Consider the following 24,476-nt stretch of genomic DNA (forward strand, 5'->3'; position numbering starts at 1 on the left):
CCCTCATTAGTGTGGCTGGGCTGACGGCTTTCTGGGACTGTCACAGCGTTCATCTTTTAGCTATAACATGCGCAAGTTACTGGTGTTGGAAAGCTGGTCGTGGAGTTTACAAAAATCCCAAGAGTCATACACACTGTATTTCAGTCCATCTCCCTACTTAGAAGGCTAAAAATGTAGTGGGAGAATTTGGGGACTTTAATGGGTTGGGGGGAACAAAGGCAAGTAAAAACACAGTGTCAATTTTTACATTGTTAAAGGTTGAAGGCTTTGGTAAAGTGAGAGTTGGTCACAGCCGGCTGGTTCCTGAAACTAGAATCCTTTTGAGGTTATTAAGAATCAATTAAGTATTGTTTCCCCAGGCCTTGCCATGGCCCCTTGGCAATTTATCCAGGCTTTGTACGTTCAGAGCCTCTTTGTAGGTGCAGCATAAATAGGTCTGATTTAGATGAAGAATAGGTTTAAAACTAATGAGTGGATCTCTGGGACAGACTAATAAAAGCTTTACAAGAAATTTTCTCAACTATCTTCCCTGCATGCGCCCAACTTGAAAGTGTTTAGCAGTTCCACCTTCCTTCTTTAGACCATAGGGACAAAATTAAGGACCAGATTTATTAAAGCCCCAATAAAAATTATACTGAATTATATAAACGTAGCTAAAAGTACGTGACTTACAGTAGTGCTGAGATTTCAATTTGTGTTCGGCAAAGGAGACAGTTGGTTTTACTCTGAGAAATTATAAAAGTCATAGTTAAAAAAAAATATTGTTGAGGGATTTGTTCAAAGCAGATCATAGATCTCAGCTTTTAGGGAATTTATTTTGAACCCCCCTGAAGCAGACACTGCAAATTTTTACATTCTAATGAGTGAACCAAAAACATATATTTCAAAGCAAATAGCACTCATAAATGACATTTATGACACACGAGGTTGCTGACTGCTGTGCAGGGAGCGCCGTGTAATGGCGCTAATATGCACTCGAGCTTGATTTTCTCAGTTCCCAACATGCTCTAATTCCACACTACAAATCTTTAAATGGCAGTTATATTTTAATTAATGTGATTATGCGCTGCCATTAGCAAACCCTCCCCCAGCACGTTTCTCCTGCCAGGACCATGAATGCCAGTAAACCATTAACATAAAAGGGATGTTTGCTTATTAAATTCATCTACACACATAGGCAAGGGTTGCAATTGTTGATTTGCCTCTGAAAGAACAGAATGAGAAGGAGTTGCTTAGAGCCTGGCAGTCGCAATTATCTGGTGTAATTAAGTCTAATTTATAAAGCCCCCCTCGAATGAGAAAGTAACAATTTTTGTTAATTAACAAGAGCATTTGTAAAGCTCGTTAACTCCATCTTTCACAGTCTGCCTGGAAAAATGGGAACATATGGCTGTGACGATGGAACATGTTGCATATTTGTATTTTGTGCATTAATCTGTTTGTAAGGTCTAATGATTGAAATGGGAGCTAGAAATGGACGTTATATCACCGAGGGAAGAAGATCTACTGTTTTCATTTATCTTTATGGCAATGCGAGTGCTTTGCCATTATCTTCCGCATACGGTTTCATTATTCTGATACAGCACTCTCTACACTGCCTCCTGCCATCTCACCCATAAGCCTGCAGGGTACAAGAGCACTTATCTTTCCTGATGACTGTTGAATCATTTAAAACAAGTTATTAGTGAAACAATTAAAATGATATTGGTTCACAATTGTATTTATAGCTGGCAGGCATAATGGAACATTCTGAATAGCAGTTGGGGGTTCTCAGAATGGATGGAAAATGCTGTTAATCAGAGACAGGAGAAACCTCTACAGAAAAACCTAAATTGCAAGAGCACATTAATTGTATTGGAACATTTCATTTAATTGAGAACAAAGGGAAGGTAAAAATCATATTATCAATGTTTTATGAACATGAAGAAATGGGGAAATTACTATGTCATTTGTCACCTACCTTCTGTTGGAAGTGAAAATTAAAAAGGCAGTATTTAACTTTAACAAGAGCAGGCCAAATGCGTCATGTTGTTACACATTTTCATTTTCGAAGGGAGCACCAAAATAAAACACAGTAAGTAAATTAATTAACTAATAAAGACGGAGAAAGACATCGGGCTGAATACATGGAAAGATTCCAGTGAAACTTAGAGATTGTTAAATGGCTGTAAAAGACAATGAAGTCTGACCCTGCTTAGTTCCACTCATGATTCTTAAGGAATTACTGTGATCAGATCGTTTGCCAAGAGAGGATAAATATGTTCTTTCTTGCCTTGGTGGTAGAAGTCGCTGAAATTTATCAGAGATGATTGGCAGCATATAGGTAGATGGATAGCAAAGTTCTTCACTCACGTAAACCAATTCATCTGAAATATGCCCTAACTGGAATTGTGAATGGGAACTGTCAATCATACCACGTTGTATGTGAGCAGTATGTTTATATCTGCTTGGAGGAGGCAGGGATGAAAGACAGAGTTGCGGTAGATGCCAGTGAGAATGAGGTGGGTTGGAATAAACAAGGCTCAGATTACAGTTTTTTCCCCTAATAAACCAACTCTTTTGGGAACTCATATTTCTTTAGTGAAAGGCTAGTTCATTAAATCCATGAGCTGGGCTCTAGAGTTCAAATCAGTTTATTTGGGGGCTGTATTCAAAACATAGACCTCGATATAGATAGTTTTATTGCTGTCAACAACTAAAAATGTTTGATTGAGGTTGACATAAATATAGAAAGTCCACTTAGCTTAAGTGTAGCGCTAGTTATCAACCCAAGCACTGTGATTCCAAGATGGCAGTTGTGTGGCTGAGATATGGAACACACAGATACGGAACAGAAAACACGTTTTTACATACAAGAAGATCCTGAAGTGGAAAGTGAAATAGTGAGATGAGGTTTCAGATGAGGAAATATTTTATTGACTGAGAAGGCCTGAACCTGTTGAAATGATTGCATCAAGAAATTTTACACAATTTGAGGCGAGTTGCACGGTTGTGGAATTTAAAGAACTTGATTCTAACAGTAGCAGCTAAGCCGATTTACATCAAGATAGAAGAATTTTGGACCTTAGCTGGTTCAAGTGTATTATTATTACAAGTCTGCCTATCACATCTGTACACTTGATTATTACAATAAGTAGTTCACTTGCTTTTCTTTTTTGCCTTACAATTTTAAAACTGCAACTCGTACCAAATAAAATCAAGACTAATAAAATAGGAAAATACTTAATGATCCGTAATGTGGTATTTCTAAATTTTCTCCTAAAATATATAGAAAAGAAAGATCTGACTATTAAAGTTTTGTTCAGTTAGGTTTTCAATAAAAATTCCAATACATTTATTATTTTATTCATGAGAAAGTAGAACAAATATTTTTGTATACTTGACATAAATGCGTGATGACAGGATAAACCTTAAAGACCATTTCTATTAGGTCTATATAAGAAAATAAAACTGAATATGAATGTTATGCCCAGTCTGTTCATCTTGCAAGTCTATCTTATTTTGAAGTACCAGGACCCACTGATTGGTGAAAGAAGAACAATTGGATTATATCTGAGTTTCTTATCCATGGGTGCCATTCCATTCCATTCGTTTTACTTAAATTCTTTCTTCTATACATTTAAGCCTTTGTAGAGGAGGCAATCTCAAATCTATAAAGAATCATTACAAAGAATTTAATGAGACAAAACAAGTGTGAAGTTCAGAGCTTGAAGGAAAGGAAGGAATTGTTTTTATTTGTCTGTTTTATTAACCATAATGTTCAGATGGGGACTAAACTAATTCCGGTGACCACGTTGTAAGGTATAGACATGTGTAATCACTATGCTGTACAGCTGAAATTAATATCATATTGTCAGTCAAAAGTAAATTTTTAAAAAGAAAAAAATTGTAATGGCCATAGTGAAACTAACAACAAGATGTAGATTTAATTAAAAATGCTGACAAAAGAAAATGAAGAAAATTCTTCATGCTGTTCATGACTAAAATGTGCCCTCCTAAAAGCGTGTTGGATTTTCTAGTTTGAGAATCTTCGTAACTGTGGAGAATTATTTGTATAGTCTCTTATGAATCCCAGAAATGGAAATCAGATACAGGAGACCGCCTGCAGTCTGAGGAGTTTGAGAAATGTTGATTAAACTATATATGTGAAAAGTTATCAGCAAAATGAGGGAACCCAAAAGTATAGTTTAATACCTACAGACACGTTAAAAACTACCTAAAGATTACAGCTTCAAATACGTTTTAACTCTTTTTTTATTTTTAAAGAGTTTTTCTTTTTTTCTTTTTTTTAATTTTTATTGGGGAACAGTGTGTTTTTCCAGGACCCATTAGCTGCAAGTCAAGTCGTTGTTTTCCATCTAGTTGTGAAGGGTGCAGCTCACTGGCCCACGTGGAATCGAACCGGAGACTTTTGTGTTCTGAGCACTGTGCTCTAACCACCTAGCAAACCGGTTGCCCCATTTTAACCCTTTAGATCATTATAATCACGCCATCAAGGGACAAAAGCTCCTAGCATTGTAAAGCAAATCATATGCCACTGATATTCTCATTGTATAAAGATCAATTTATAGAAGGCGATACATGAAAAACAAAACAAAACAAACAAACAGAAATCACCGATAAGCATTTCTCCTCTAAATTATCAAACTCAATATTTTAGTTTAATGGTGATGTGTAGCCAGTGTTAACGAGTCGGAAACAGTATTCCAGCTTTGTGACGATGTCATAAAAATTTGACTTGCAATGTATATGGCAAAACCACCTTCAACTATCCTACACTCACAAGGACACCCATGTACATGTACAGTTTCTCTGAAGCCTAATTTCAGAATAAATCAAAGTTTAGCAAAACTTACACTTCTCAAGAGAGTTCATCAAGATAAGCTAATTTTACCCTTGCCCTACAGCATTTTCCCAGCTAGTGGTGCTGTGTCCTCAGGACTAAATTCTGGTTAGCACAGTGTTTTCAGGGGGTCTGCTTCCCAGCCTGGCCAGCCCCAAGACCACTGGCACCAGCGGCGGGTCCCAGACAATACAAATAATAACAATAAGAATATTTTTACAAATATTATCTTTCCTTTAAGCATCCCCAAGTTTTCATGGTTAAATATTTCTTAAGAAAAAACTATGAAAGTTCACTCAAATAGATTGTTTCTCACATCTAGGGTCTTTAGGAGCAGGCCATGCTGATTTTTAGTTTCGTCTAGTTCAGATTTACTGAATAAGGAAAATGGAGAGCAAAGAAGACTTAACTTTCCTAATGATAATCTTTACTCTGACTTCCCTTTGCCTTCCTTGTTGAGAGAGAGAGAGAGAGAGAGAGAGAGAGAGAGAGAGAGAGAGAGAGAGAGCGCGCGCACTGGATGGAAAGCTGAAAAGAAGCTGAGTCTGAGATCTGAACTGCAATATTCTGAAAGTATACTCTCCCCAAATCCCCACATTCTTAAGGATGTCTCTGGCTTCTCCATGGCCAAAGAAAGCAGGAAAGCACGAGGAAGTCAGGAAAATTATTCTTTGGTTATACTAGTAAGAGGTCTTTCCTAATTGAGAATGGAATTCAGGGCAGTTTCATCAGGGGTCCTGTTAAATGTGACTTATGTTTTCTCTGTCCTGTGAAAGCCATGTCAGACGCTGCTCTGTTCTGAGGCTGTCAGGCCCCGTGGCAGAATCACTGCTACCAGAGCCGTCCGTTACCAAGCAGAACATTCTCTTTGGCGAAACTCCCATAGTCCCTTTGTTTGACTAACTTTGAATGTTCTTTCCTAATCACCTGTGATCTCATTTCATCGCATCTGATTTCACAGAAGCTTGGTCACTACCTAAACTTGGAGGCTCTCGGGGCATGCCCTGTCCTGCTGTTTCTTTGCTTCATGTCTTCCTGTTTCTGCTTTCCTCCTCCTCCAACCTTCACAAGGACTCTTCTGAAACTTCCTACGATGTCACACTCTTGCACTCATCCTGAACTAGTTCTTTATTACTGGCCCCAAAGGTTGGAAAAGCATTCTTCCACTTTCTCATGGGCAGTTTCAGACCACACATGCTCCCCGAGTGTCTCCCTTCCCAATGTGCTGCCCTTGCCTTCTCTCCTTGCTGCTCTCTTCTGTTTTCCCGTAGCTGCTCTCCGGTGAAGGATCAGTGTTCCCTTCCTGATTCCCAGACAACGTGCTCTGTGCCAACACTCTTCACACACAGGTTGTCCGTCCAACCGTCCACATTTGTGATTCTTCACTTTTGATCTCCCTGCATTATATGCTCAGTGTAGCCATCCCTTCCCATGAATATATCATGACTTTGTCGTCTAGAAATCCCCTCAGATAAAAAAATTGGATCTTGAATTCCTTAACCTTTATCCAAAGCTACATAATCATTCTGACTCTCTTACGCCCTCACTTACACGTGGTACCTTTTATGATCTCAATTTTCCATTTATCCTACAACTCTCCCCACATACTACACCCCACTCATCAGCAACACTTAGATTGCAGTGCTCAGAAGTTCAGGGATGACAAACTACCCATTTCTTGATCTATGCAAACGGTGCGAGAAGGCAGTAGAACTTGGCAGACTTCATTCGTGATTATCATAAACACTTAACATATCTTCCTGTGACTTCCTTGCTCTTACTGCCAATCCCAACACAGATTCGAGCTTTTCCCTGGTGCAGTGGGTTGTGGGAACCACACAGCTATCAATGCCCCACTTCTAATGCACTCCACTTGTAAAACACGATTCTAGATCAAGTACGCAGCACTTCATCGTACATACCTGTGCTACCAAGGGAACTGCTGGAAGAAATGCCACCGCTTTGAAGACTGCCACCCCTACACACTCACAATTGTTAGTCTCCTACCAGATCTTTTAACTCCACTTAACACCTAACTCTGCTAGGGTATTATAATAACTCTCTGTTGAGAAAATGGAGGCCCTCGGTATTGACTTGAAAGTGTCTGTTTTCCTCTGTAAGTTCTTCTCTCTGCCCCTCAGGGCGAGATGATAACATGACCTGTGTCCTGTGATAAGCTAGGCCTTCTCGTGTCCCTCCTGTTCCATGTTCAGCAAGACCAGGGTCACTTTGCTGTCCCTCATGTCTTGCCCTTCTCTTGTCTATTGCACACACACCCCTGTCAAAGTGATTTTCCTAAAACGCAAAGCTTGTCATGTCACTACTCTCCTAAAATCCTCTTCAGTAGTTCTCCTTTGGTCTTAGACTGAAGACGAGATATTTCAGTGTTGCTTTTAAAACTCTGAATTACTTGATTCCAGATGTTTCATCTCTTACCACACTGACCCTTGTGCTTACTTCCTTTAGTCTGAGGACCTCTATGCTGAATGTTTTGCGTGGAGCACTCCCCTATTATCTCCCCAATTCTTCACTTTATAACCCAGCTTCTCCACCCTTCAATGAGCTACTCCACTTTTTTACCGACCTCAGGTGACCCTTCAGATTTCAAATGAGACTTTTACTCTCTGGAAGAAGGTATCTCTCAACCTCCAGATTTGCACCAGGTGGCGTGCTCCCGTGAAATACTATATTACCCCTAACACAGCTTTCATCACAGTGTGTTTTAAATTTTGTTTACTTGTCTACGTCTCGCATTAGATACTAAGCACTTTAAGGTCAAGTGTACATCTGTCCTTTTTCACTGATTTTTCTTAGAGGACAAATGTTAGGATCTGACACATAAATATTTTGTTAGCTAAATAGCATGAGAATTGGCCCAAGATCATATAGACCCAAGAGCATATGTAGGTCAGAAGCTGACATCTGAAAGGACTCGCAAGAGCATAAAATCTGTTTTACAAAGACAACCAGGCCATGATAAGCATGTGATCTAAAAAAAATTAAGGTCATTTGGAAATTTCTTTTCAGCAAACAACAAAGGCCATTAAAGACTCAGGGTAAATATTGTTACCCAAATTCCTAATTCCTCAGGAATTACCTAATGGTTTACTTATTGAAAAATAAAGAATGCTCAGATTAAGAAGACAGCATTTGTTTCCACAACCTGACAAGTTTCAGACACATTGAGGGTTTTCTAAAGAGAATAATCTTAGTCTCTTTCGATGACCAGACACACGAGAGACTCTGGAGCACCTATGGACTGTGTGAGAATTCAGAAGCATGGAATGGAGATATTGATAAGTGTAGGTGACCATCACAAATCATTGCCTATTAGTATTTTCCACACTGAGGTACAAGAGAGGTAGAAATTGTGTATTACTATTTTTCAACTGCTTGACTGTGTTCATTGAATACACAATTACATTCACACCGACTGAAAAGGATTTCTTGTGTTTTTGTTTACTATGTTCATGCTGTTTGCATTAAGTGATCGCCCTGTATCCATTTTAATTATATATGTTATTTATTAAGTGCCAACTGTATGAGGCCCAAGGTCAGAGTCAGACGAGACAGAGATAGAACCTTGCTTTGGGACTGATTCTTTTAGGGAGAATAAGCCATACTCTTGTCAGAAAGGTCATGACTGTTTTGGCAAAAATTGCCACAGGTAGAGCTAGGGCTATCTCCAGGTTATTTGAGAAATACCTGTTCAGTTGTGTAGGTTAATGAATGGTCACCCGAATTTTTATTTCATGTCAAATGTTGAAGTTACTTGGTGCTTCTCAAACTACAGTAGAATCAAACAGGCAGAATACAAACCCATTTATGTGTATCACAGGTTATAAAGGAAATGCAGCATTTAATGAGATTAAAATTTCTAGTGTCTAGCAAATAAAAATTAGTTGTAAATATTTCAAGATGTATAACTCCTCATAGTTATTCTCTTTATTTAGTTTGCTCTTTACTGTTTTCTTTCAGTGAACATAAAATACTTATAGGGAATTTTTTTCCAATACACTCCTGAGCTCAAACTTTCTAGTTCTAGTTTTTTATAAAGTTACAAATATGTTGAGATTTCAATATTACTATCCTGCATGTTTTAGTAACATAACCCTGAAGGTTGCAGAGGCAACATTTTCTATATTTATTAACATTTCTTTATACGTCAGGTCAGAATTCAAAATTTAAAAAAACAGCCATAATTTATTTTTATCCTATATTTAATTTTTTGTTGACTGTATTGTTGCTTTTTTTTTTTTTTTTTTTTTTAAATAACAACAACAAAAAAGTTGTCTTAGCTGGTGTGGGAATGAGGATCTGCTGTATTTAATTCGGTACTAAAGTCAGGGTAATAATTATATCTATGAAATGATGCCATGTGGTTGGCAGCCACAAGAAAACAATAACATACACTTATCCTTAAATATCTCAGAATAAAATGTGCCTGGTGTCTATATTTTAAATGAAATGAATGGGCGAAGTCAGAGGAATAAATACTGGACTGGCAACTTCCACCAAGTTCTGTTTCTCCCCAAATTATTGACATATAACAAGAGAGTCAAATGTCAGCCCACATAGCACACTATTAGTGACAATGAAAACTCACCCATTGTCCTTCTGAAACTGTGGTTCCCTCCAGCACGACCCTGAAATCCACAGGTCTCCAAAATGTTGCTTACACGAGGCGCTAGGAGTTTGAATTACTGCCTGAGTCATCAGGTCACAGAGACCTCAAATTGAAATTTCTGTTGTTTGTTTAGGAAATGAAAGAGATTTGTAGAAATATGGAAATTACAGTCTGTCATTTTCAGGAAAGTCTCTTTGTTGTAGGCATTCTGAAGAAATATGCAAGTGCTATAAACAACCTAACACTAAAATTTTTTTCAAGGCCACAACTCAGAGAAATAATAAATATAATTGATAGGCTTAGAGATCATGAAGGAGCTGGTGTTTGTGGAGGGGTTTTTGCACTCCCGCGTTCCATTACTGAAATAATTTACTTTTATAGCTGGTGCTGATACTGGAATCTGTACATTTCTGCTACAAAGTAACTTTAGGCATTTAAATATATTTTTACGTTCAAGTGAAAACCAGAGACAGCAGCTTTGGTGTTCCCAACCACTCTGGATGTCTTATATTTCCTTCTGTTAGAAGAGTGTACCACAGTCATTCAGTGCACGGGGAATGAGATCCTAAACTCAAACCCTGTTCGGCAGTGGTGAGAACACACAGCCAGCTGAATGGCTTCCCAGATCCCAGGCGTACGTTGCACTTCCCAGGCTGGATGCCGACACACACGGCTCCCTAAATCACCCCTACTTTAATATCCCGGCCCTGCTGAAGGGCCTGGGTAGATGTAAGTCTGAAGAGAAGCCTGCCACTGTTGGATTTCATTCAGCTGGAAACAGGAACACGAAACAGCCACTGGGAATGGGTTTTGCTTACATGGGAAGTCCTCCCAGCCACTGCTTTAGCTCCAGTGACCTTTTCTCCAACACTTAAGACGGCAAGGAACTTGGCGTTGTGGGAGAGGGGGAGAAAAAAAACAAAAAAACAGATTTCAGAATTTTGGTTGGCAGGGCTGCAAGCTACTGAGACCATATGAATTCTGCAGCTAGAGGCCAACTGTGAAAGCCGGGGCTCACTCCTTCTGTCAGCCTAGAGAGCCTGCTTCAGGATACACATGCCTCCTTTTTTCTTTTTTGTAAAGAATATTTCTGGTCGCGATGGTACACCTGCTCATATGCATCCCCCACCCCCAGCCTAAATGAACAAGTTCCTGAAGCCCGTCACAACAGGACAAGATTCACCTCTCCCGTGTGAGGCTTTCACATTGCTAAAGACTGGATGCTGACTTTTGGTTAGCTAATTGTTGGCCTGCGGACGTCCAACATTTCTCATTTTACCCACAGTGAAACATAAAACCTCTCCGGGAAGCTAGTGCATCCGTAGAAGAATGGCTGTGTTTTTACTTGTCAGCACTTTAGGAGGTGGGTGTAAATAAAGCACCCTTTTGCACTGGACGTGAGTTCTTGTTTGGCTCCCGTCCCATTTCACACATAACAAAATGGAGGCAGGTCTGCACTGTGTCCTACAGCCGGTCAGGGACATATGGGAAGTCTGCAATAGGAGACAAAAGTATGTATCATTCCCTGTCACAATCCTGGAACGTTGTTTTCAACTTTACTGGCTGAATATGTATATATATATAACTATCTGTAAAAGAGTACCTAGTATATTCAGCTCTTGCTGAATACCACTTTTAGGAAATAGATACTTTTCTTGCTGCTCAATACCACAAAAGTAGAATTCAGAACACTTAAAATATATATAAAAGCTGTGGTTGCTGTTTTCTTGGGAGGAAATCCTCTATTTCTCAACCCTCATTTATTACAAAATGCGTTTGGATCATTACAGAGAATCAGGAATTATTTCAGTCCCGAGAGAGAATGTTTCTTCAAAGAAATTTGTTCTTTTGTCAGTTTGTTATACGGATGGCCTCTAACCCTGCTTTGTAAGATGTGAAACATCTCTTTGTATGATGTGGAATGGAACAGAGGCTTGCTTCCCTATTATTCTATCTGATAGCTCTATCCGTGTCCATTTAACTCTCATTTGGTCGGTAAAAATGGAATCCATTGGTTGTAATTTATTTCAGGTACAGATTAGTTAACAAATTTATCATAGCAGTCTTGATACGACTGTAGGTTAAACAGTCTCCAATTAGGATAAGACACAGTGTTTTGCTAGACAATTCTATATGAGCAAAGCACCACATAAGTGCCATGCCTCTCATCTGTGGTAGCTAATCAGTTACAAAGGGAATTGAATTCTCAAATATTGCCAGCATATTTTGCTGCTGAAACTTTTCTAATCTCTATGGCATGCCAGCCCTTGATGTTTCAGAAAGCTAGCCACCTTTTTAACCACCAGTGGACATGTTAATTTCTACTCACATAGTAGAAAAATAGAAACTTTTCAACTTAGTGTAGCAGTGAACACTGGTAAACAGACAAACAAACCCGGGAAATGGAAAGACTGACTCAGAACGCAATATCCTCATGCTCAGTGTATAAATTCTGTTAGATGCTGATGCCTCGACTTACTTTCTATATCAAAAGCAATGTTTTTCCTAAGGCGGTATTAGACTAGTTTTTAATGCTAGTGGACTGAGCTATGATAATGACTAAAAAATTTAATGATTTTTTTTTTTACTTTAAGTTTTGTTATGAGGAAACTTACATGAAAAAAGATGAATGTTAGCTAAATACTCTGTATCAGAGGTGAGTTGGACCTCAAAGTGATGACGTCTTAATCACCAATAAGGCTGTCATAAATATAGCAGCAACAAGTTTAAGAGAGAATCACATTTCAGGGTTCATGCTTGAAATTAACAACCCACAACTTTGTAGACTCCACTGCAATCTACCGCGTTGAAGAGAGGCAACGTTTATATTCAGGGATACCTCTTACATTTTCTAGGATTTCTTGGCCTTATTAATTTAAATCTCCCTCTCCATGCATGCATGTAGCCAAGATAATTACTAGAAGGCAAGATCAAAGCCAGCACATTATAGTCCTATTCCATTTTCTGCTGATGTGAGTGATCTGCCTGTCCTTTGATGTCGTATGCTTCTACAGCAAAAGTGCAGAGGATAAAAATACTACACCATGTAATCTGGCATTTATCCCATGAGAGCAGAATTCCAAATCATGACACATGTCAAGAAGTTAAAAAAAAAATAACTTAAAAGAGTCCTATGCTTTATAAAGTGACACACTCTGCATTTAAACACCATCAAATATCATTTTCCATTACAAATTTACTCCCTGATATAAAATTCAAAGAATTTTTGTAACTTTAGTAGAAGAAAATAGTTACCATATTTACTAGCAGTTACATTCAACGTGTGTCTGAGCCTTCATCCACCTAACGAGGGTAGCTGAGAGGAAGCAGACACACAGTGTACACACACACATGTATTTGTGTTTGTGCCTCCATTCAAGGATTCAGAATCAGTTTATTGTGTACTCTACACACAGAGCCAGCTGGCTCTAGTGTGCTATGTATCTTCTATCACCTATGTAAGTCATGAGGCTGACCAACGGGCAGATCACTCACTACTTCTTACTGATCAGAGAAAAAGAGTTCTTGGTCCATAGTATTATATAATATTTTAACAAATATTCTCTCTTACGATCTCTCCCTGGTAATATTCTCTTGGATAAATGTTGTTAGTCTGATCTTACTGTATCTGACAGTGTCTGTGGTGTCCTCGTTTACCTTTTAGCAATATATTAAACGTGTGCGTGCGTGTGTGTGTGTGTTTTGCTTACACACACACACACACACACATATATATATATATATATATATATGAGTATAGAGATTTCAGTATTATTTCTAGATTAGCTTTCTGGGTAAATTAAATTTGTTCTTGCCCTTTTGAAGGAAAATAACATTTTTCCAATCATTCCTAAGTTCCTAGTTGATTCTGGTTCATTCCATCTTAGACTCAGAGCCCTCTAAGGTATGGTGATCAGATCTAAATGTTTTGTCAGGAAAAAGAAAAAAATGTCAACTTCCTGGCTGTCACCTCTAAAGTACAACACCCAGTACTCAGAAAATTAGTGTGATGGAATATGACTTAACCCACGTACTTCACTTGAAATCAAAACTTTTTATTTTGAAAAATAATGGCTTTCCTCTTTCCTGTACAGAAAATTTTCCAGGACTTCCAAATGCCAGAATGATTGTAAGGTGTGGTGATGTAACAAGACTACATGGAAATACCTATCTCAGAATGAGCATGTCCCAAACCTGAGTCCTGATTCCCTCCACAGCTGACCCATTGGCGGTTCCCCGTACCCATACGTGGCACATCCATCCATTCTTCTAAGTGCTTCAAAGTACTTAATCCACCTAGATTTTCTTTATTGTTCAGCACACCATATCCAAACCATCAGCACGCTTTGTCCAGTATCTGGCTGCATCTCAAGGCCAACATTATCTGGACTCTTATCTAGACTATCACAGGACACTCCTAACTGGTCACCCTACAGCCAGAGTAATCCAATTGCGATAAAAGAAGAATAGCATATTTTCCCAAAATAAAACCTAGCCAGACAATCAGCTGTAATGCGTCTTTCGGAGCAAAAATTAGTATAAGACCTGGTATTATATTTATTATATTATATTATATTATATTATATTATATTATATTATATTATATTATATTACATTACATTACATTATATTACATTACATTATATTATATTATATATTATAATATACCAGTCTTATAGTAAAATAAGACCAGGTCTTATAGTAATTTTTTGCTCCAAAAGATACATTAGAGCTGATTGTCCGGCTAGGTCTTATTTTCGGGAAACACTATAAGTGACTTATGCTTGGTGTCATCTTAGGGCTGCCCTTCTCACTCAGAATTAAATGTGACATCCTTAGAATGTCCTAAAAGATGCTCATGATTTGGTCCCATTTCACATCTCTGCTTCTTCTCCTCTCATTCTCTGTGTCAGGTCGTTGGGATCTCCATTCTGACGCCATTCTCATCAAAGCTGCTTTTCCTGACCCCACTAACTATAGTAACACCTACCTCACCCCTATCACTCTATGTCCTCCTCTTTTTATTTCTTCTTCTTTATTTTTTTATTTTTTATGACGGGTGCAGCTCACCCTGCCCCATGTGGGGATCAAACCAGCAACCTTAGTGTTACTAGCACCACGCTCTAACCAACTGAGCTAACCGACCATCCCATCTTATTTTTCCATTAGCCTTGATTTTCAAATGATGTTCTCTACAGCCTTTGTCCACAGCCCGCTTTCCCTACTACAACATAAGCGTCATGGGACCATGGGTTTTCACTTTTTCTTTTATTGAATCCTGAATGCCTAAACTGTGTTTGGCATGACTTAAATATCAACAGATACCAGGTTCTTAAATTAATAAATTGGTAAAATAGTTTTGAGAATTGCCCCAAACCTGTTAGTTATTATTCCTATAGAAATGAACCAAAGTACAGTAAGAAGGATACATTTTCTAGAGGAATCTACTAAGTTGGATCATCAGGGAAACTGACATATTAAGAATGTAGTAACAAAGTAATTAATGTTATTCTACAGGGTCATGATTTGAACTGTTAACAAAAGCAGTTTAACTTGGTTATTAAAATTTATCTTAACAACTCAGGTTTGTGTATCTCTCTTCTCAACCATATTCTTGTTCTATTATTCCACCATCACTTCAATTTTGACTCCACTAAGAATATGTTCTTCCTTACGTATTGTGCTTTACACTCAAATTATAATATCTTTTGCTTACTACACTTATTGTGACTGTATGATATAGAGGAAACTCCATTTTCTCTTATTAGAATGTGATTTTTCTTTCACTCGTCTGACAGCTGCCCACAATAAAGGCTGTATGTCCCCAGTCTCAATTGTAAATATCTGGGGCCACACAAATATGCTCCAGGAAATGGAAGTATTGTGTGTGTCTGTCGCACGTGTCTTTAAAAGCAATGCCTAGGCCATTTGTGGAGCAGACTTTTAAATATAAACTAAAATTTGTATGTTTTTCTTTCTTTTCCCATAATAATAAATTTGTAGCTGGGAAGCAGATGCCCAGGCAGACACTGCATTCTCCAGCCTCAGTCACTCCTGTGTGTAGCCATGGAGTGACAGTCTTGTCATTAAAAAATGAGTAGAAGTGATTGATATGTGTCATTTCTAGGTCCAGGGTGTAGAATATTACATGTATGTTCTATCTTTCCCCTTCCTGTGAGCTGAAAGGTGGATATATCTATGTTCTAGGTTCCACTGTCGGAACTAAGACCAGAGACAATGATGAAAAAAGGTGGATGGAATCTGTGTCCCTTACTGACCACTGAAGTGAAGAGCAGCCAGGGTGACCAGCCTGGAATGATGCATGTAAGGAAATCAAATGTTTTCTTTGTTCTTGAATCACATGTTTGGGCTGTGTCAGTAGCTTCGCTTTTTATCCTAAGTAATGCACAGTGCCTTCTCCTCCAACCATTTTTCTGGTTAGAATGTGAATTTGGATTGTTGGAGCTTGACCAGCCATCTTGAACGATGAGATAAACGCTACATGTAAGTGACATAAGGAACCCAGAGTCCTTTAATCTTGAAACACATTAGAGCTCCGAGCTTCAGATCCTCAGACTGTGTGTGAAAGACTTTATTTTATCCACTTTTATTCTGGGTTCCTATCACTTGAGGTGACTCTAATTCCAACTAATAAACCATGTTGTATTTCCTACCAATTTAATTGCAGATGCTCCTCAACTTAGGATGGGGTGACATTCCCATAAACCCATTGTAAATGGGAAATAGTGTTGTCGAAAACACATTTAATACACCTCACCTGCTGAACACCATCGTGTACCCCAGCCCTCCTTAAACGTGCTCAGAACACTTCCATTAGCCTACGGTCGGGCAGTTACCAGCATTTCATCTCAGGGGTAACTGCCTTCCTCTTCTAATCACCAGAAGCAGGAGACACAGCTGGGTGTTTTGTAGACATGATGGGATGCGAAAACAGAACACACAATATCCAAAACACGCTGGCCACACAGTACACTGTAGACTGCCGGCCATTTACCCTGGTGACCGCCTGGCCGACTGGGAGCTGTGGCTGTCGCTGCCCAGCCTCATGAGAGAGTGTCGTACTGCATATCACTAGCCCGGGAAGTGTCAACATGCAGAATCTGAGGTATGGTTTCTAATGAACGGGTATTGGTTTCGCACCATCGTGGAGTCAAAGAATCCTAAGTTGGTGACCGTTTGTATTTGCATTCTGTCAGCTATTGGAGAGCTAGTTCAGAAGCAATTCTGCTGTGGCCAAGAGGGAGGCCTCCAGTCCAGATTCCAGCACATTCTTTATTTATTATCCAAGAGAACATGGTTCTTCTACTGGCACTCCTTTTTCATGAGTTATGATGTCACACGTACAGATGAGTGGGTCTCGTTGTCAACCTGAGACGCAGAAGTTTTCATTACAAAGTTCCCATTTATCTTGTTTGAAGAGTTGCCTATTTCTTTCCTGTGATATCCTTCGAAGATAAATTCGTTGCAATAAGATAAAGGAAACTCTTCATTGAAAACTATAGCAGACAACTCAGGTCAGTTTTAATGTGTATTTTCCACACCCCACATTATTACAGCAGGTCCAATTACATTTTAGTACTCAGAGACAATTGCTAGGACTTTTTAATGTAATCTGGTGTAATATGATCTCTGAACTAGAGTTGTATATTACAAAATCCCCGCTATCCCTAACCCACTCTGCCTTTATTTTGGAATCATTCTGAAGATAGAGAACCTGAATGGTCTCCAAACTCACATCGCGTAATCCCAGGTCAGGATGTGGATTTTTCATATATTTGGGCAATAGCCTCACCACCCATCCTCCTTCAGAGCAAATTCCTGTAATCATAATCAAGAAAGGATAAAGAACATTGTAAATTGATACCCTGATATCTATCTGGAAGAGCCCTTCTCTTGTTTTATTTAGCTCTCAAAAGGAAGATTTTGGTCTGTTTCAAAAATCCCAGGCAATTTATAATTGACTGTATTTTGAAAATAATAGTGACAGATAATAGTGATAGACTAAAGTAATTCAAGCCTAATGTGGATAATTATAACTAATATTTTGTGGTACACCACAGTTTCTGAAACATTTTAACAGCAGTTGTTCCATTTGGTTTTCATACTAGTTCTGTGAGGCCGGGTGAGCAGGTATTATCATATTACACATTTTCTTTCAGATACATAACTTAAGTCACCTATAACTTAAGCAACTGCACAGCTAGCACCTGGCGAAGGTATGTTTTCAGGTGTGGAGCCTGCTGTATCTTTACTGGATATAGAGTATAAATTAAAAGCTTAAACATCTCTCTATGGAGGTTTGTATTGCTGTCTAACTTTGCACAAATGGAAAATAGTACCAATTATACCAAAATATAATCAATGTAAGAGAAGGCTTAGTAAGACTTCTGCTTGCTTCACTGGAGTGCTGGCCAGTAAATAGAGAGAACACACTTCACGTAGAAGACATGGAAGGTATTCATTAAATACTTTAAGGAAGTTGGTTTTTACTGGTATGGTTTCTTCTGATGCAAATTTTGTTTTTAGTTTTGAAGAAAGCATCAGGTGCCAGAAGAGAAATCTGCACTGGGAAATATCATTCATAATTGTCATCCCCATAACCATTACTCTTATTATAAAAAATATATCACTTATGATATTTTGAGTGAGAGACGTCATGCCTTTTCATATGTTCTTTATACAACGGAAAATCGAGTATAGGGGAAACTTTTTGTTTAGCAGTGATAAAGTGATGGTTAACTTTCTGGCCTGTGCCAATGCCCTAATGATATACTTTGAGAGTGATATGTTTCCTTTTGAAATCTCTGAAGCAGTAATCCGGGATACCTCTGTGTGTGGCTGGCTGCCGGAATATTTTGAGCAAAGCGCCTGCTCAATATCGTCAATCAAACAATACTTCTTTGTTGTTCTTTAATAAAACTTTTTTTTTCTATAAAACTGCTTGAATGGTAGTTTTGGCATGTTCTGTGGACAACCCGTTTCTGTAAGGATTATTCTGATACCTAGTAAATAGTGATTTCTGAAAAGGACTCGTCGGATACAAAGGCCGTAACTATAATTCAGTAATTTAAGGGGAAAACAAGGAAGTTTGAAAAGGGGTCATTGAAGGAGCTCAGAAACCACTGTAAACGTATGAAAATGTGTGCTTGTCCCCTTCCCCTAAGTAAATTGCACAGAAACCTCCATAAATGTGCATACAGCTTCCATGACTTAGGCCCCAGGCTACATATTTAAGTGGTCCCCACTGCATTCACATATAAACAGTGGCACTGTATATTAAGAATAGCAATAATAGCAAAACAACTGTAACATCATTAGCATGATTTTATTTTTATTTTTATGGCTTTTTGACTAGTTTGACAGCTACCTACCGGCTTTTAGGAAATGCCCCAAATGCCAGTTATACATACTTTATGTCGCAGAAGATAGACAGCTTTAGTTTTACTCATGGGACTCTCCATGGGAAAGCTTCCCAGACAAAAATTTGGGGCTCTCGAGTGGCAATGAACATTCCATATACAGGCGCCCTTGTTATCAATTAATTCAACTGACTTCTTTATCAATTTTTTCCCCCTTCAGTCTTGATGGTTTTATGACCTAGACCCAGGCAATCCCCTTAGGCAATCCATGTGATAATTGACACATTTTCTAACACGATATAGTGATGCCCAGTCACTGCTTTCAGGCCGTGACTTGAGTTTATTGGAGGCTGCAGCAGGGGCTCTTTTTATCTTCCTACATCAGAATCCACTGACAGCTCTCCCATGCAGGGACCATGCAGCGCTCTCCCCCAGGAAAATATATGCAAACACCTCCAGAACATTGTAATGGTTGCTAGGCATCACAATGGTGACATCTTTATGATAAACACAGTCTGCAGACGAAAGTCTAATAAAAGAATAACAAATTATTACATCCAGAGGGCAATTTTACAAGATTAACGGGTGTAATAAATGACTACTAGAGTCAGAATACCAGGTTACCTTTTAAGGTATTTCACAGTGGAGACAAAATGAACTGGCCTATAAAACCCCGAGAATGTAGGCGAGAATAACAAACTGCTTTTTCATGTTTCCGAAAGATAGTCATGATACTTGCCTTCTAGTAAGGTGAGTTCAGCAAGTAATTATTGTAAAGTAAGATTATGCATGCCATTCAAGCTAAGATGTTTATTATGTGTCATACTGCTGTTGGAATTCAGTGACATTGCAATCTATATACTATCAACTGAATCAAAAACTTGTAGCATCTTATTTCTAAAACAATTTCAATGCATAAAATATTATGTAATAAATCCCAGGACTCAAATACATTTTATAGTAATTAGTAGGCGTTTCTATAAAAGGCAGTGCATTGCTTCACTTGATGATTTTGATCAGGTGTTCAAAAACTTAAAAGGAAAATGTTTGTAAATATCCATATTTAATTTACATTGCCTTTTTATTTTTTAAAAATACTGCTTCCTTTCTTTTTCTTGCCTGTGACTATATACGTCTCATAGAAGTGAAGAGAAAAAAGAAGTCTGTTGCTTAAACATTGGACACAGGAATTTGTGATATATAGAATTATTATTTTATTTAATAAAAGAACAGTAGCTATTCAGACATTTCCAGCAGTGTGTCTACTCTTTTCCAAGAAATAAAGAAAATAAAAAGAAATAATAGAGGGAATGGAGGAAGGGAAAGGCAGAGAGGGAGAAAGAGAAGAGAAAAGAAGGATGGAAGGAAAGAAAAAAGGAGGGAGGGAGGGAAGGAGGGAAAGGGAGAGGAAGGAAGGAAGGAAAGAAAGAAGGAAGGAAGGAAGGAAAGAAAGAAGGAAGGCAGGCAGGAAGGCAGTCCCTGAGGCTTTCCAAGTCTTATCCCCTCCCCAAATGTTCTGTTACCTGGATTTGAAAAGTTGAGTTTCTGTTAAAATGTTTTTAACTAGCTGCTTTAAATTTTGACTCATGGGATATAAATAATACAGCCAGCCTTTATGGGTGCTTATTTTGAGCCATTTGTTGCTGTTATGGGTGGGTCATTTGGACTCAAGCTTGATGTATGGAAACACTGAATTTACATCCCTTTTATTCTTTTTACTGTGGTTCATGAATGTTTAAGATCAGGAGTGTGCTCTATTCTTGTCCTTTTCCCCACTCACCGCCCTCATAGTGCTGGCTACCAGGTAGTGGTTGTTTATAAGGGGATGAGTGTGTAAAGAGTAGTGTTCCAGTAACACCACACTTCAAGTGCCAGAAAGGATGCCCCTCCCCTGATCGGAATGGTAAATATTCCGTATGACTGACCTTGAGATCTCCTCTAGGTGAGTTTGCTGACAGGACAGTTCTGTAGGTGGAGTAGGGAAGTGGTTGAGTTAGTGTTGGTAATTACTGGGTATAGATTGGAGAAAGAGTTGGGGAGTGAGGGGTAAGGCAGGCGTGACGGCCCTCAAGAAGAATTCATGCATTATCCTTCTCATTGGGAGATATAGGAAGAGAAGGTGGGAGCTCAATCAAGTTGGATGTTTAATGAATACTGATTAGATGGCTATCTGTGGGCGTCATTACTCATTTTTTAATATGAATTGCTTTTCTAATTGTCATGCAGAGAATGCTTGATTTATTATTTGAGGATTTTCCTTTCTTTCTGTAGATCCAAGTTTCTAACCTATATCAGAATACTCCATTCCTGTCCAGTTTCCTCATCTGTGAAAATGGGAATGATAATAATAGTTTATCTCATAGGGCCGTTAGCGATTAAGAGTGTTGGCACGTTTAATGCACTTCAAACAGTGCTGGAGTCTTCTTAAGCCCTAAACACCATCTCAAGAAAACTGTTTCTTGTGAGGGCTCTCGTCCCGAATTCAAATTTGGTTCTTGTAGCATCGATTTCAAAACTGGGGTCATCTAAGCTAGGAGTATTTTAGCTAATAAAGGTATTTGCATATTCCTATAAACAGATAAAAAAGCATGCTTACTCACGATGGGATGCACCCAGAAGGGTATAATTTTCTTCTGTTGAGGTTCCTGCAGTTGCTGTTACTGTTGTTAAGAATTTCATTCTAAACCATGTTGATTAGCTCTAACTCATTAAGAACCAATTAGCACATGTTAATAAAAAGGCAATGACATCGTTATGTAATAAATGTTTGCCTGGTAGATGAAAAAATCCAAAGAATATATTCATAAGGGAAATAAACAGCAGGAGTTCTTGATTGAAAGAAATCGGAGCAAACCACTGGGTTGTGTTTCTATAAATAAGTAGTAGACATTTTAGAAAGAGGCGGTTTTAGCTTTCTACAACTCTATTCCCTAGGTTGCATGCTTAATATGTGCCGAATAACCCCGCAAGATTAGCTCATTTTCAGTGTTCTTTATAATGTTTTGTACTTGGCTTGGAATAAAGAAAATATTCCACTAACACCTGAGCCAAAAAAATGTCTTTTCAGCTCTTATTTCAAAAAGACATTCTATGCACTTTACAGTAATTAAATATAGCCATAATCCATGGATCAGTGAAAAAGATCACCAGGTTTTCAGTTGTATAGTAACTGCACCTTTACATGCAATCATTTTAATGTTAATATGTCATATTTAAGGGGTCCTCTATCTGAGAAGCTCAAAGTATTTTATGCACATTACAGCGATTAATCCTACATGACAAGTATTACTATTCCCAGTATACAGATGAAGACACAGCAGTGAGTGAGCTGCTGTGCCAGCAAAAGAGTTTGTTCTGTGTCTTTGGAGAGAGAAATGTATATCGTGTCCAAGACTCTTCTGTTAAGAATGCCTCAGAGACTGATTTTTTGGAGGGCTGCAGAAAAGGCATAGGTCAATGGCAGTTTTTGAAGTTCTTGGACCTAAGTTAGTCTCAGCTTGAAAAGCTGAAGCAACATCCGTGAATTTGTTACCTATGCATTCTTATTATTCTGAATGTGCCGCAGGCTTGACACACTAACAGAGTTTTCAGAAATCATGCTTTATTGAATGAGGGTGCTTTTCTTGGAGATCTTGCTGCCTCAACTTCAGGGAATGGAATGGGTGCTAGTACCTTCCTTGGCCCTTGGGATGGGAATTGAGTGCATTGGTGGGACACAGCTCACCTTGTGACTCCCGTGTTTTCATCTGTGTTTAGCCTCTCACACGACCTCTGGTCTCCAGTTCAGTTCCATCCTTTTTTTTTTTTTTTTGGTGATGGTGGAGGCGTTGTAAATTTTGATCTTTATTGACTTCTTGATCTGTGATCTTTTTCTTGACCTTTGTGCTTATATATTTTAGATCTTCGTAGATAAATAAAGCTAAGAAGAAGGGACTCTTCCTCCAAGAATCACTGAGTAAATAACAGAAGGAAATACCAGTTCCAGAGCAGAGGAAGTGTCTCTAGATAAATTCCTAATACTTTACAGACAGCTGGAATAGACCGACCCTTTCAATTTTGTCCAAAAAGGTAAAAACTTGAAAGCAATCCTTTTCTGTAGAAATGAAATTCCGGTGAATACTTTATTTAATGTCGTATTGGAATCATAAGAGTATTGTAATTCTTATTATCAGAATTAACATTAGTGCTAATGACTGCAAATAAATGCCAAACCTATGAGAAAATCATTCTACTTAAACTTTTTAAATTTAAAATCAATAAATCTAAATGCTTCAATGTTATTCTCATTTGAGAATGACCTTGTATATTTTATTTATTATTTGGCTAAGGTCCCTAATGATTTTTTCCCAGAATTAACGAGTTGTACACCATTAAGCAGAGTAAAAACAATGGTGTTTCTTTTATTGTGGCTGAATATTGTCGAACTTAAACAAATAATGAAAATAGCTCACAGACTCAATATTATTTCAAAAGACCATGTAGTATTTTCAAATCTCTTCTTAGGGTTTTGATCTGAACTCATTCACTGACTATTCTAGGTCTATACTTAGCTGTCCTTGAATGATCTCTGAGAACTTGATCTAGTTATGTCCTGTGATTTAGGATTTAGGATTTCCCCCATGCACTACTTGTTATTTCCTTCCTACTTTTGACTTCATACCTCCATCTTAGTACTGATGGAAAACATGGGTTTTGGTGTCAGTATAGGAGGTGAGTGGGTACTACAATCTCTTTATCTCTAGGAACCCCCTAAAGGTCACTTAGCGATATAGCCAAAGGAAGATTTCTTGTCCAAGGTATCATCTGAATTTGGAAGCAACAAGATTAGAATTCAAAACTTCAGCAGTAGGAAGACTGAAGCAAAAACATGGCTAGAGATAAGCTATCTGGAATCAAGTTTAGGAATCCAGGCAGGAATCAGTTAGAAATGTTTCCTGCAGGACAGAGAGAGAAACTGTGAGCTCTTCAATTCAGAACCCTGCACCCATATTGAGTTAAAGTTTTTCTGCCTTTATCTGAGGATTTATGTAGAAGGAACATGATCGTAAGTTGAGAATGTGGACTAAGAATACGAATATGGAGTTGAATGAGAATGACAGCAGTTTTCCCTCCAAATGTTTTCTCCATTATTACTGCCAAGTAGATAGACCATGGATTCAAAGGGGAGTAAACTGACAAGTAAGCAGGAAATGAGAGAGCATCATGGTAAGGGTTGATATGGAAATATATTCTTGGTCTTAGGGACACAATCAGAGTGATTTCAAAAAGAGTCATTATGCATATGTATACCAAAAATATATACCCTGCATGTATAGTGAAAAAGAACCCAAGAATCAACTTTTACAGTGTATTTTCATTTTTTTTTAACTAGGATATTATTTGGGTATAGTGAGTAAAATTGATATATCAATATGGCTTGAAAAATGTCACCCAGTTCTCACAGCCAATTAGAATATTTCATTGCCTGTTGATCTACCACTTGCTCATAAAGGCTGGTTATGATTGGGTCCTGAATAACATGTGACAATCCTAGCTACTAATCAGTTAAATGCCAGATAGTTCTTAGTTTTCTATGTCTCATTTAATTAAAATCTCACCCTCAGTTCTATTCATTTCTCATTACCTT

The 24,476-nt window shown here is 38.2% G+C and overlaps 1 long non-coding RNA gene across 1 annotated transcript in view; it reads left to right on the plus strand.

The window, feature by feature from the left end:
- Positions 1-24,476, plus strand: part of LOC109444085 (uncharacterized) — an 816,445-nt gene that overhangs the window by 355,016 nt on the left and 436,953 nt on the right. The window contains exon 6 of the long non-coding RNA XR_002136786.2: positions 15,678-15,794. This is a non-coding gene — a long non-coding RNA (uncharacterized LOC109444085). The remainder of the gene's footprint in view (positions 1-15,677; positions 15,795-24,476) is intronic.

Source organism: Rhinolophus sinicus, linkage group LG14 (genome assembly GCF_036562045.2).
Source record: "Rhinolophus sinicus isolate RSC01 linkage group LG14, ASM3656204v1, whole genome shotgun sequence".
In the NCBI taxonomy this organism is placed as follows: domain Eukaryota; kingdom Metazoa; phylum Chordata; class Mammalia; order Chiroptera; family Rhinolophidae; genus Rhinolophus; species Rhinolophus sinicus.